Source organism: Anomaloglossus baeobatrachus, chromosome 4, assembly GCF_048569485.1.
Source record: "Anomaloglossus baeobatrachus isolate aAnoBae1 chromosome 4, aAnoBae1.hap1, whole genome shotgun sequence".
In the NCBI taxonomy this organism is placed as follows: domain Eukaryota; kingdom Metazoa; phylum Chordata; class Amphibia; order Anura; family Aromobatidae; genus Anomaloglossus; species Anomaloglossus baeobatrachus.
Window position 1 is genome coordinate 35,729,944 of NC_134356.1, and position 14,908 is coordinate 35,744,851.

A 14,908-nucleotide genomic window follows, 5' to 3' on the forward strand; every position below is an offset into this window, starting at 1 on the left:
CGTGGCGTCCTGAGAGCGGGTTCTCTGGAAGGAAATGCAAAGTTGTTTACACGGTTTACAGCTGCCCATTTTTCCTGTCTACGTTCCGTCAAGCGGGTATCAATACGCACACAGTGCTGGAGAAACAGTTCAAAATCCCCTGGAGATTCGGAACGAGCTAACTCGTCTTTGATGGTACCGGACAAACCCTTTCTGAAAACAGACAATAATGCATTGTTTCCCCAGTCGGTGTCTACCACTAACCTCTTAAATTCAGTGGCGTATTCAACGACAGAACGCTTTCCCTGACGTAAGGAAAGGAGAGCCGATTCAGCGGTAGCACGGCGATTCGGATCATCAAACATCTGCGCCATTGCGGTCAGAAAGTCCTCCAGGTGATTTAAACGGATGTCCCGGTTCTCTATCATAGGATTAGCCCAAGCCAGTGCTCGTGAGGTTAATAACATAATTATACATAACACTTTGGACCGGTCAGAACGGTAATAATCAGCATGTACATCAAAAAACAGTATACATTGGTTCACAAATCCACGAAACTGACTACGGTCACCATTGAAACGGAATGGGGGTAACCTAGGCATACCGGCAGCTGATACGGACGTAGTGGGAACGGCTTCCTGAGCCTCCACTCTGACTTGCAAATCCTGTATAGCCGGACCCAGTACCTGGTGATCATGGCCCAGCTGTGTCTCCACATCTCTAAGTTTAGTCTGCACCACCTCCATCTCCTGCTGCAAGGAGTTAATCATAGAAAAGAGCTGATCTACTCGTGTCTCAGTCATTGCCCCAGCGAAATCCTCTTATGGCCTGAGTATAATGTAATACTATTGTATGTTTTGAGGATTTCGATAGCGTTAGGGCAATGACAACCAGAGACGAGTTTGTGGTACAAGAAGTTTATAATATGTAACCACGGTAGATACACAACGGAAATACACAGTATAACAAACACATGAAAATACCTTTCCGAAACGGAGCGAAGGGGATTCCCGGGGCCACGCACCGGACTCCCCCAGGGAGACCACCAGAGCGAACCCCTATACAGGGACTGTCCGGCAATCAACCCCGGAAGGCCTAAATGCGCCGCAGCCGGGACACAAGGGGCAAGCGGTAAAGTCCAGAAGTGTCCGTACGGGATGAAAGTCCAAAATGGTTATGAACCGGAAGAAACCGGGCAGACGTGCTGACCAAAGACGGCAGACGGAGTCCGGGCACAGTTTGAAGAAACCGGGTATGGTCCAGAGTCGGTCGGTAGATTTTCAGGAGGATCCAAAGGTAATCAAGAAGTAGCAGCAGCAGCAAAGCAGGAGCACACAGCAAGCAGTATACTCAGGCACTGGACTAGGCTTAGAGGCGGCCTTTTAAGCAGCTGGACAGGAAGTAGGGCAACAGAACATAAAACTCCATGTTAACCGATGGCAAGCTCTTTCAAAAGAGGACTGGAAAACCCGGAAACCTGACACAGTCTGTACAGCAAAGCTGACAGTGAGCTGCATAAAACAGAAGTGTCAGCCTTATTGTGTAGGCTTCCATGGTGTGAAAACTGAAAAATGTTAAAGCCTAAAATGTTATTTCAATCATTTAAAGTGATTTCCCTTATTTCTGAAGAGTTGGGCTCAGACTAGGTTCACCCCATCACCAGGTATGGGAGGAATTTTTATACTTGAAGCTGCAGTGCAGGCAGATGATACTGGTACATGGAAGTACATCTGTACCTAGCTGTGTATTTCTAGGTGTCCATTAGTACATTAGACCTTTTATTAACTCACCCATCCTCTAATGATTACTACATGACTCTGCTCCTTTGCCCCAGTCTGTACAGTAAAGCTGACGAGTGAGCTGCAGAAACAGGAACTGTTAGCTTTATTGTGTAGGCTTCCATGGTCTGAAAACTTTAACATTTCTAGAAAGAAATGTTAAATAGGTGTGGCTAAGGGCATGGTCAAAATTTGTTATGGCACCCTTTGAGCTCCTCATGGTGTGTCCCTTTTTCTCGCCTGCAAAAGTTGGGAGGTATGGGCGCAACTATAGTGGGTGCAAGGGCTGTATACATACCCAAGCCATGAAGACTAGAGGGGCCCAAAAGACCCCTTTATACCATACAAGAAAACCAATACTATTAAAGATCCTTGGTGGTTTGGGGTCCTTTTGGAGATTTTGGATTGGGGTCCACAAGCTTGAAGTTACAGTGCCTGTAGAATAACACATCTACTCTATGATGGAAGACCCAATTATCTTCCATCACCTATTATCTTCCATATTCCATATCACCTATGAAGATCAGTTCCTCCTAATCCACTGCCATAATATTAGCCGAAAAGGTAGGGGTTCACTGATTGGGGGTTACTCCACCCTTTTAGGTTCAGTAATGTTTGGGGAGACAAAGAACCACCTAACTCGGGTATGTAGAACCTGGAAGAAGGGTCTTCCTTTGTCTTGGTTGACCATCCCTCTGAGATATCGTTAAAAAGCCACCAAGAATTTCCAAAAAATGGCAAATTAACTGTAAATTTTTCCTGATTTTTAGGAGAACCGACAATTTTGTTTTTGTGCCTCATTGCTGGAATACTTGTCTTATCTTGTGATCCATCTTGGCTGGAGATTTATTTATAATCTCATTGAATATTACTAGTTGTAAAATAATGAGGTGTTTAACGTGTCTGGTCTTCTTCCTGCTTGTTCGTGTGACTGACGATGAGAAGAGCCCCTGAGTCTGGCAGAAATTCCAGAATTAAAGTTTACGTGCCGGCGTATGCCCTGATGTAAGATGGATGGAGAGAAAATATTCTTGGCAAATTATCTACATTTCATGAATAATCGTTGATATGAATTCTGTATATAGTTCTGTATTGTATATAGTTCTGTATTGGCAATGTTGTGTGGGTACTACAAACATTATATCATCCTTTATATTGGTACTGGGAATAACTGGGGACCAGGGCTCTTAGACTAGCCTTCAGGCTAGGGAACCCTAGCTGTCCCTACTCCAAGAGATACCTCTGATGGTGATGATGTCTGAGCCGCCTTCTTTTCCCTGCTCCTGAATGGCCCTCATATAATACCCCCTCTCCCCCACCCCAGGGAAGGACCAGGACAGGAGTGGTAAACCCACAGATATTGGGAAACCAAAACTCGATCACACAGCTAACACATACGAACATACAAGACAATACATGATAAGGAGGGAATAAAGAGCAGGGAGGAAATAACCAGATGATAAGAGGATTTCCACAGTACACCAAATAGCATGCAATAAATCACAAGCAACTAGAACACAACAGCACACAGAACGGGTTAGCAACAGCTATAGTCAGCATGGGAAAACAGATTGCTCCTTCTTAAAAAGGCGGGGAGTAATTGTGATAAGTCTCCCTGTGATCCAAACGGTAGCCAGAAGGCTTGCATAAATTAACTCCTGCTAGTCCGATCACTAATTAGCACAAAGCTGGTCAACGCGCAAGCCTGCCGCTCAGTTGCACCAGAGAATGCATAGTGTGGAGTGTCAGAGTCTGTAACCTGAACAGCGTCTGATGCCACCATGATACTTGGTGAGTTTAGAGCCAAGAACCATGTGACAACTATGTAGCACCACATTTACATAGTGTAGCAAGGTATATTCTTGTTGTATTGCTTTGCACTTTGATTTAGTACCTGTAGGAAACCTGGGAAGGACAGGGCTAAATCCTAGCTCTGCAGGATTTGATTAGATACACCTGCCTAGCTTTTTACTAGAACCTGAAAATGGGTTCACTGGGCGTTCAATGTGCTGGGGGAACAGAGAAATATGTAGATTCTGCTGGGAGCTACAGATACCGTTTTGTTGCAGACCGAAATGGGCTAGGAACAAGGTCTGGACTGCTGCATTGGTGAGCGACCATGGGGTGTGGGAGGAAGATAGGACCTCTAGTGTTGGCAGCCTGAGCCAGAAGTTGAGAGGATAAAAACTGTGATCTGAAACTGCATTGCCTGTGTGAACACTACCTCTGCAGCCAATCACTGACTGCAACAATGATCGCTGAGGCCTGAGATTGGCTGCAGTGGTCACATGTCCATAAAGGCAAAACGGGATGTAGAGAGATTGTCAGGAAACATGACACTGCTAGAAGATGAAAGGTGGTCGACCTCCACTATTGCCAAGCTCCTCCTCAATACAACGGGTGAAATGTTGGGTTGGAACCATGGTGTAGTGATCAGTTTGGGTCCTAAACCTCCAGCGATCAGACATTTGCCACTTATCCCCTTTAGGGAAGAATGTTGGTCCTAAAATGTTGTAGAAGTCAGAGAGGTTGACTTTAAGATGGGACCACAGTAGACTACGAGAGGACAACCCACCATGGTATATCTAGTCTATAGATAATGTTCTTATGTCAGCAAAGCCAACCATATCGGTTTCTTTGGAGCTTCTTGAAGGAAATAACTAAGTACCTTGCAGAATAGGTTTTGTGAACTTGGTTCAAAGTTGGAGTTTGACTTTAAGGTGGGTATTCGGGATAATCATGGACAATGTGAGGACAACCTACCATTGTGTATCTAGTCCATAGGTGATGTTCTCTTGTGAGCTTATCCAATCACATCTACTTCTGAGGAGCTTCTTGAAAGAGATGATTGCTTTCCTGGCAGAACAAGATTTGTGCAGTTGTTTCAAAATTAGAAGTTGACTTTAAGATGGGTATTATGGACCACGGTGGACTACGAGGAGACAACCCACCATCATCTACCTAGTCCATAGACCATATTCACATGTCAGCAATTAGTATCCAACACATCCTTTTTTTAGCATCTACCGTACTTGGAGGAAATGACTACTTTCCTGGCAGAACACTTTTCTTTTGCAGTTGGCTTTAGCTTGAGCGTAAGAGTTTGAAAACCTCTCGATCTTTTGGTTACGTTGGTTAATTCACCAATGAATATTGGATTCAGGAATGAAGAACAACTGTAATTATTTGTATCAACGTCACTGTCCTACTGTAGAAACATCTATTTCACTCGTCTGGTTTTATGTCCAAGTACAACCACAAATGGCAGACATGATGATCCTGCTATTCCTCTGCTTGACAGACGATGGTCAGAGCAGAAGGTGGGCACAAAGGTCATGTTTCGTACTGGAGGACCCGGCGTAGCCATGTATTACAAAGACAGTTTATTGATTTTAATTGGAGCTACGTAATCGTTGGTTCTCCCAGTGGAGAAATTGAACTGGTTTCTAACACAGATTGCAGATGATCTCGGGGAGTCACTTTACCAGTATACAACCGTTAAGTAAAATTTTGAACATCTTCTTGGGTTTTATAGAAACAAAGACACTTGAATGGCAAGGTTGAGGTTGATTTAGTTCTTTTTTGAGCAGTTTTTGACCAGGGTTGGTGGCCTCCTAGTACGCCTGTGTAACGTTCAGTCCAGAGTTGCATTCACGGAACCGTACACCGGACTCTCCCAGAGAGACAACCAGGAGCAAACCCCTATACAGGGACTGTCTGGCGGCCTCCCCAGAGGGCCTAGATGCACAGCAGACGGGACACAAGCGAGTTCGGGTTTCGCGTCCTTCAGATGTCCGTACGGGATATAGCGACTAGTTCAAGGGTAGCCGTGGGCAGGACGGATGACCGGAACCGGGTACAGGTGCCGAGTGGAAACAGCAGACGGATTCCGGGTCCAGCGAGGAGTGCAGGCTGATGTGGCCAGATGGAATCCAGAACCGGTGATGGGTACAGGCTGGCAGAAGATGACGGGATCCACAGCTGATAGTCACCGGGGCAACTCCTGGGAGGCGGCAGGCTGGACACGCTCCCGTTGGCAGTCGGACACTGTGGGCAGAGACAGGGTTAACCTGGGTACAAAGCACATAGGAACCTGAACATCTAGTGCAAGAGATAAACTACAAGAACACGTTGAACAGGCACCGCCCATAAGCAAAAGGAAGTCTTATATACCTTGCACCTGTAATCAGCCATATCCTGTTTCAGTGACGCTGGCCCTTTAAGAAGAGGTGAGTGAGCGCGCCCGCGCCCTAGTGCGCATGCGCAAGGCCCAAGCGCCGGAGATCAACACAGGACACAGGGGAGAGAGCGGAGGAGATACAGGGGAAGCAGAAGCTGAGTCCTGGACCGCAGCGGGACGCCGGGGCCGATGGGCGGGGAGCACGGAGGACGCACAGGAGGGAGAGCGGGGGCAGCAGCCGTGGCCAGGGCGCCAGGGGACCGGATTGGTGAGTGATGGGCGGCGCCGAGATCCCGGGAGCGTGACAGTCTGAAGGACTTTCATGGTTAGTTGCACCAAGTGAAGTTGCTATCGCTCTCTGAGAGGCTACTCTGTGCCATAGTCTGCTCCACCTAAACGCTATTGACAATAATTTCTCACCAGATGTCGGTAACAACCCATCCAATCCACACAGGAAAACAAATTAAACCATAGATCTCCATTAATTAAGTTATATGTAATAATAATAAATGACACATGGAAAAAGTATTGAACCCATGAAGCAAGAGAGGTGAAAAAAGCCATGGAAAGTCATGACACCAGCTGAAATCTATCTGTCGTGGGCGGGGAGGGGACGCTGCGCTCACCATGCTCGGGTCCGGCGCTGCTGCTGCTGCTCGGTGGCTCGAGCGGTGGGCCGGATCCGGGGACTCGAGCAGCGCTCCTCGCCCGTGAGTGAAAAGGGGATGGTTTGGTTTGGGGATGTTGTCCGTGACGCCACCCACGGTTGTGGTGAGGTTGGGACACCACCGCTGCTCTAGAAGATGATGGTGACTGGAAAGTGAATGGCGGGGTTTGGTGAGGTGCAGGGTCGCGGGAGGGCAGCGCGGTGCCAGACGACACGATGGTACTCACTCAGCCAATGATGTAGACGGAGTCTCTGATAAAAAAAACGGCTGGATGGACGGGTCCCACAGACGGCTGCGGTGGTCACTCACGGTAGGTTGGTGGTGACTGTCTCTCCCTGCACCTTTGATGTGTTTTCGGCCCCGATGGCTTCCCACCGGTGACCCGCTCCTCAGCGGTGTAGTTTCCAGAGGTGCCCCTTTTGCCCGCAGGCGCTGGCCCTGGGAACTCCAGCTGTGGCGGTAGCTATATTTCCCTTCACGGTTGAGCGGTTGCCTTCAGTCGGGTCTTTGCTGCTGGGAAACCCCGGAGGTTCCCGTCGCTGACGGATTTGACCGGTTTAACGGCGACTCCAAGCCTGGTCGGGGTCCGTAGGCCCTGCCGAGTGGTGCTGGCTTCTCTTCGCTCCCCGGTCCGGTACCGGCGGGCCACCGCCCGTCCCCGGTCCTTACGGTTGTGCGTCAATCGGCCTCGCCTGCAGACGGTCACCACCGTCTGCCAACCTTGCTGTTTCTGTGCCCGGGCCACGTACCCGGACACGGCCAGTCTGCTCCACTACCACTTCCTCAACTCTCAAACTGTTCTACTCAGTTTCCCTTCCTTTTTCCACCTCCAGGACTGTGAACTCCTCGGTGGGTGGAGCCAACCGCCTGGCTCCGCCCCACCTGGTGTGGACATCAGCCCCTGGAGGGAGGCAACAAGGATTTGTGTGTGACTCTGGTGTTCCTAACCGGGGTGTGGGGTGTGTTGTTGCTGTTCCTGTGACGTCCTGGCTTGTCCAGGGCGCCACATATCTGTAGTTAGAAAGCGATTCTGCCACTTTGTGAAAACTAATATCAACTGGTTCAACTGATGGCCTATAAAAAGGTGTCTCATTACCAAGGTGTGGTGCTCATACTGCATATAGGTTGATTATGTGGGGGCTCACTGTATATCGGGGAGGCTATATGGTGGCTTTTACTGTGTATAGGGGTTATGTGTGAGCTCAAATTGTATATAAGGGGCTATATAGGGGCTCATACTTTATATAGGGGCCATGTGGCAGCTCGTACTGTATATGGAGGGGCTATGTAGGTCTCATACTGTATATGGATTGGCTATATGAGGACTTATACTGTATATAGGAGGCTATTTGAGAGATCATACTACATATAGAGGGGCTTTGTGAGGGCTTATACTGTAAATAGGGGGCTATGTGAGAGATCAAATTGTATATAGAGGGGCTATGTGAGGGTTCATAATGTATATATGGGACTATGTGAGGGCTCATACCGTATACAAGGGTCTATGTGGGGGCTCATACTGTGTATCGGTGGATTACGTGGGGCTCACTGTATATCGAGGACTATGTGAGGGGATTATACTATATTTGGAGTGGCTATGTGTGGGCTCATGCTGTATATAAGTATATAAGGGGCTACGTGGGGCTCATACTGTATTTAGGTGGATTATGTGGGGCTCACTGTATATCGGAGGCTATTGGGGGGGCTCATACTGTATATGGATGGGCTATGTAGGGGCTCATACTGTATATAGGAGGCTGTGTGTAGACACAAACTGTATATAGGGAGGCTGTGTTGTCTCACATGGGTTTTGGGGGATGTCAGCATTCTTAATTTCGCTCAATATTAAGTGATACAATTAATAGTAAATAATTATAATTAGCATGTTAATATTAATATTGAGCAGAATTAATTTCAGCCTATTGGTTCGGCCTCCACAACAGTCGCTGTGTCTTATATGGCCCCTCGGGAAAACTATTTGCCCACCTCTGGGTCATGGATAATGGGTCAACCAGCATAAGGTCACTGATTCCTGGGTGGCGAAACCCAAGCCAAAAGCCAAGGGTCTATTTTGATTTTTGCTGTTGCGCCCCCTTTCTCCTCTGGATGACACTGTCACTATGTTGAATACTTTCTGGTTATTCGGCCTGCACATTTCCAGTAATACTATGTAACCCCTGATGGCACGTAGATAGGCCCACTCTCCGTGGAGCATGGATAATTGCTGCTCCATCCAGATGACAGCCGGGCCCTTATCTGATATGGGAAGCGCGCAGTGTGAGGAGGCAGAATTCCTGGACCGGTCCTGGCACAGACGCCATGCGCTGTTTATGTTTTTCTGGAATGTTCTGCTGTGACTTTTATAATAACATCTGAATTAAAGGAACAACTTTATAGCTGAAAACAAACGGCGAAACCCATAGCAGCGGCAAATCGGAAAGGTCTCGCTGCACAGGACTGGCGATGGCGTGTGTACCCCACAATATAACAGTGTCACCACGCCGAGATAAACTCCCCTGTGTGCCCAATACAAAATAATAATAATGCCTTGCAGGTCAATGGCCCCCATTGTGCCCGGTATCTGCCTAGTGCCCTCACACAGTGATAAATCGTTATTGTGCACAGCAAACTAATGTTGTGCCCCAAGTAATACTGCCCGCCTTTGTGCCTTTTTTGTTCTGCAGCAGCTGAGCTGTGTATCATGAGGTTCTGCAGCAGCTGAGGTGTGTACTATAAAGTTCTGCACCAGTGGAAGTGTGTATAATGAGGTTCTGCAGCAGCTGAGGTGCGTATTATGAGGTTCTGCAGCAGCTGAGGTGTGTACTATAAAGTTCTGCAGCAGCTGAGGTGTGTATTATAAAGTTCTGCACCAGTGGAAGTGTGTATAATGAGGTTCTGCAGCAGCTGAGGTGTGTAGTATGAGGTTCTGCAGCAACAGAGGTGTGTACTACAAACGTCTGCAGCAGCTGAGGTGTATCAGCTCAGGGGCATATTTTTATGTTCTGCAGCAGCTGAGGTTTGTATTATGATGTTCTTCAGTAGCCGGTATGTTTTATGTTGTTCTGTACCACCTGAGATATTTAGTTTCATGTTCTGCAGCAGCTGAGATATGCATTATGAGGTTCTGCAGCAGCTGAGATGTGTATTATTATTATTATGTGTATTATGAAGTTCTGCAGCAGCTGAGGTGTACTATGAAGTTCTGCAGCAGCTGAGGTGTATATTATGAGGTTCTGCAGCAGCTGAGGTGTATTATAAAGTTCTGCGGCAGCTCTTGTGTGAATTATGTTGTTCTCCAGCAGTTGTTATGGTTTATGTTGTTCTGCAGCACCTGAGATACATGTTATCATGTTCTGCAGCAGCTGAGGTGTGTATTATGGGGTTCTGCAGCAGCTGAGGTGTATATTATGAGGTTCTGCAGCAGCTGAGGCGTATATTATGAGGTTCTGCAGCAGCTGAGGTGTGTATTATGAAGATCTGCAGCAGCTCTTGTGTGAATTATGTTGTTCTCCAGCAGTTGTTATGGTTTATGTTGTTCTGCAGCAGCTTAGAAGTGTATTATCAAGTTCTGCAGCAGCTAAGATGTGTATCATGAAATTATGCAGCAGCTGAGGGGTGTATCATGAATATCTACAACAGCTGAAGTGTATTATGAGCTTCTGCAGCATCTGAGGTGTCCTGAAACCAATGCCATTGTTGTGCATTAGATTCCAGGTGTCTACTGCCACCAGTAGGGGGCGCTCATTACATATGGATTTTACAGCTAGTATTGATCCCTATACTGTATATGTTCTACAAATCAGTATGTGGTGAGGTTCCCCTAGTGGTGGCTGCAGGGAAAGACACTGTGTGCAGGGCCCATCATAGTCTATGGGACACCATTAGCTATTGGCGCAGTGTCCCTTTACATATTTGCTTAGCCTGATTTATATTTTTGTCTCCCCGTATTATCACTTTAATGCATTATGTATATCAGGCGCTGATTTATCCTCCTATACTTGTACATTACGTTTTCCGTACATTTCCAGCAGCAGAGGCTGATGGCCGACCTTCAGCACCGCAATACCTCAATCATTGCAGCACTGACCCGCCCCCGCTCTGGAGCAGAATACTGTAATTTCACGTCGCGTGTCTCTTCTATGCCACATTCATTTGGTTAACCACAGAAATGTAAAAATTCAAGCTGGCAAATCTGCCTGAAATGTAATACAACAGTATCAATCCAGTATTCTGAACATCCAAGAAGTCTTGCCTATTCCCTTATGTCTCCCATTGAATGAGACAAACAGGATTGAGTTTATCTGTTTCTTGTTGTTTCCTTAATGTGATAAAAGCTGCCGTTTCCATAAGTCGCTTGTCTAGAAGGCTCCAGTTTTGCAGATTTTGTCCTGAGAACTAAACCACAAATGGCCTGGAGTTTATGCTAACCACGCCCAAAAATGGGTTTTCCTGGATGATATGGAAACAGAACCTGTATTCCTCAGGGGTGGGACTTAAAGGGGTTTTCCCACTAAAAAAAATAATTTCAAAGTTCATTCTAATTAATAGATCTTGGAATACTAATAAGTTCCACAATTGGATGTGTTTTAAAAAAATGTTCCTGTGCGGAGATAGTCTTATAAATGTGTCCCTACAATGATTGAAGACAGACCCCTCATACCTCAGGGGTGGGACTTAAAAAAATAATTTCAAAGTTCATTTTAATCAATATATCTTGGAATAATAATAAATTGCACAATTGGATGTGTTTTAAAAAAATGTTTCTGTGCTGAGATAATCTAATAAATGTGTCCCTACATTGATTTGAAGACAGAGCCTGCATTCCTCAGGGGTGGGACTTAAAGGAATTTTCCCAGTAAAAAAATTCATTTCAAAGTTTATTTTAATCAATAGATCTTGGAATAATAATACTTTCCACAAATGGATGTGTTTTAAAAAAAAATGTTCCTGTGCTGAGATAATCTTATAAATGTGTCACTACAATGATTGAAGACGGACCCTGCATACCTCAGGGGTGGGACTTAAAAAAATTAATTTCAAAGTTAATCAATATATCTTGCAATTATAATAAATTTCCAAAATGGATGTGTTTTTAAAAAAATGTTCCTGTGCTGAGATAATTTTATAAATGTGTCCCTACAATGATTTGAAGACAGACCCTGCATTCCTCAGGGGTGGGACTTAAAGGGGTATTCCCATAAACAATTTTAAAGTTTATTTTAATCAATAGATCTTGGAATAATAATATTTTCCACAATTGGATGTATGTTTAAAAAATGTTACAGTTCTGAGATCATCTTATATACTGCATGTGTCTCTGCTATGTACTATGTAATGGCTGTGTCTAACCATACAGGGACATGATCTGATCATACCACAGCTCTTGGGCAGGGAAGTATGCAAAAAAGTATACAGATACTACAACACAAGATAGCAAATTATATCAAATATAGTTTGATTGAGGTAAAACATTTTTTGAAAAACAGGGAGGGAAATGCTTTACCTCACAGAAAGAATCTGCCGTTATCCCGTGTTTACATTTCAGATTCTGACACTCCACCCAATAGTTTCTCTGGTGTTTGGGATCAACTCAGGCAGATTCGGGCGTCAACCTGCTGTGTGCTAATTCATATGCAGACTAGCATATTTACCAGTATGAAGCCATAATGGGGACATGTATACCAGGATGGGACTATTATGGGGACATGTATACCAGGATGGGACTATTATGGGGACATCTATACCAGGATGGGGCCATTATCGAGACATCTTTACCAGGATGGGGACATATACCAGGATGGGGACATGATGTGGATCTATAGCAGGATGGGCAATGCTGTGTTTTTTATATATATATATATATATATATATATATATATATAAATATATATATGTCACGCTCCCGATGCCTCGGCACTGCTCCTTACCTACTGAGCCGGTCTCACCACTGCATCACCGCTCCTTGCTCACTGAGCCGGTCCCTGCATCACACCACCGCCCCGTACCTACTGAGCCAGTCGCACCTGCATCGCACCACCATTCCGTACCTACTGAGCCAGTCGCACCTGCATCGCACCACCGCTCTGTACCCACTGATCCAGCCTCGCCAGCGCACCACTGCTCCTTCCTCACTGGTCCTGTTCACGCGTCCACCGGTCATGCCTGCCGCTCCCGCTCATGCTCCCCAGAGTCCTGTTCCTGGTCTCAGGAGTCTGATTCTGACTAATGTTCTGTATAGGACCGGGCCGCGCCCACTCACCGGGTCTTATAGCCCCAGCACTGCTGCAACAGGAAATGACCTGAGGCTGTGCTGGGTATATTAGACTGGCCTTTCCATGTGGGCGGGGCCTGATCATCGCTTGTGTTTCTTTGCTTTATCTTGTGAGCTAGGTGCGCAGGTCCTTTTGTTCCTGTTTCCTGTATTACTGCCTTAAAGTACGCTGTGACCCTAGTGACCTGGTTCTGTCTTTGCTTCCTGATACCTGCACCTGTTCCTGTACTGTCCTATGGGACTCCATGACCCTGGTGACCTGGTTCTCCTCGTTCCTGCCACGCTAGTGCTCCAGCTACCGGGTACCCTGCCCTCCGGTGGGGTGCTCAGTCCAGTGAATCCACCTCCTGGGCCTACCCGGCCTACCCGGCCCTCACAGTATGATCAGGCCATGGATTCCGCTGAAGCACAGAAACCAGAGCTGGCTGAGCTGCGCCAGGAGCTGGCGCAACAGCGCGAAACCCTGAACCGGATGCTGAAGTTCATGACGTCCATGGACCACCGGTTATATGCACTGCAGACCGCCGCCTCGTCTCAGTCCATGCAGCAACCAGTCTCCACATCCGAACCAGTCGTCTCCACGGCCTCGCAACTTCACCTTGCTGCTCCGCCTCGCTACGCAGGGGATCCCAAGTCCTGACGAGGCTTCCTGAACCAGTGCTCCTTGCACTTCCAGTTGCTCTCGCACTTGTTCACCTCAGACCAGGCCAAGCTGGCGTTCCTGATGTCACACCTGGAAGGTGAAGCCCTGGCCTGGATTAACCCCCTGTGGGAGAACGAGGACCCGATGACCACCGATATCCAGGAGTTCCTACGAGCCTTCCGGGGAACCTTCGACAAACCCGGACGATCTACCGCAGTGACCTCTACGCTCCTCCGGCTACGCCAAGGGACCCAAACAGTCGGCCAGTATGCCATACAGTTCCGCACGCTCGCTTCGGAGCTGGACTGGAACAATGAGGCCTTAACGGCGGTCTTTTGGGAGGGTCTCTCTGGTCGTATCAAAGACGAACTCGCCGGCCGTGACGTTCCACGCACCTTGGACGCTTTGATTTCCCTGGCCACCCGGATTGACCTCCGTTTTCAGGAGCGTACCAAAGAGATAGTCCGGGAGAAGCGACCACCTCGCCACGCCTTGCCCCCGCAGAGACCTACCACTCCCTCGTCCCTGCCTTTCCGCGACTTATCGCCAGAACCCATGCAAATAGACCGTCTCAGCCAAGCCAAGCAACACCGTGCAGAACGGCTCGCCCGGGGCCTGTGCTTCAATTGCAGAGACAGTTCTCATATGCTACGAACTTGCTCTGAGAAACCAAATAGACCTCAGGTCCAAGGGATGGTGGGAACCGCCACCCTTGCCACCGAAATCCCTTCAGTCCCAGTTAAACAGACTGTCCGGGTGACGACAGAGGGGACCCGGTTTACGGCAGAGGCCCACATCAATTCCGGGGCAGCAGGCAACTTTATCCACCAGGCCACGGTAGACAAGTACCAGGTACCTGTCACCCCGCTGAAGAAGCCCCTCTGGTTCGCCTCCGTGGACGGCAAACCGCCCTACGAGTCTGTCCGGTATACCACCGAGCCTGTGAGACTCCAGGTTGGCACTTCACATATGTGACGCCCTGGGCAAGCCATGGGTCACAGGCCACAACACCACCACACCCCACACTCCAGGTAGGCACATCACAGCTAAACTACAAATCCTTGTTGCCTTCCTCCAGAGGCTGATGATTCACACCAGGGGGTGGGCCAGGTGGTTGGCTCCGCCCACCAAGGAGATCACAGTTCTGGAGGCGGGAAAACCAGGCAGAGTAGCCCGGGGAGGGCAAGAGTGAACAGCAGATTAGCTCAGGAGGAGCTTGAGTGAGGAGCTAAAGTAAACAGCAAGTGAAAGTAGAAAAGTGGAAAAGGAGGAAAGCAAGTAAGGTGACAAGAAGAAAGGAAAGCCTGAAGGGTCCAGCTTTGTGTAGGGCCAGAACAGCAAGGTCAGCGACGGCGGTGACTGTCTGGAGGGGGACCGTTTGGAAGTTCC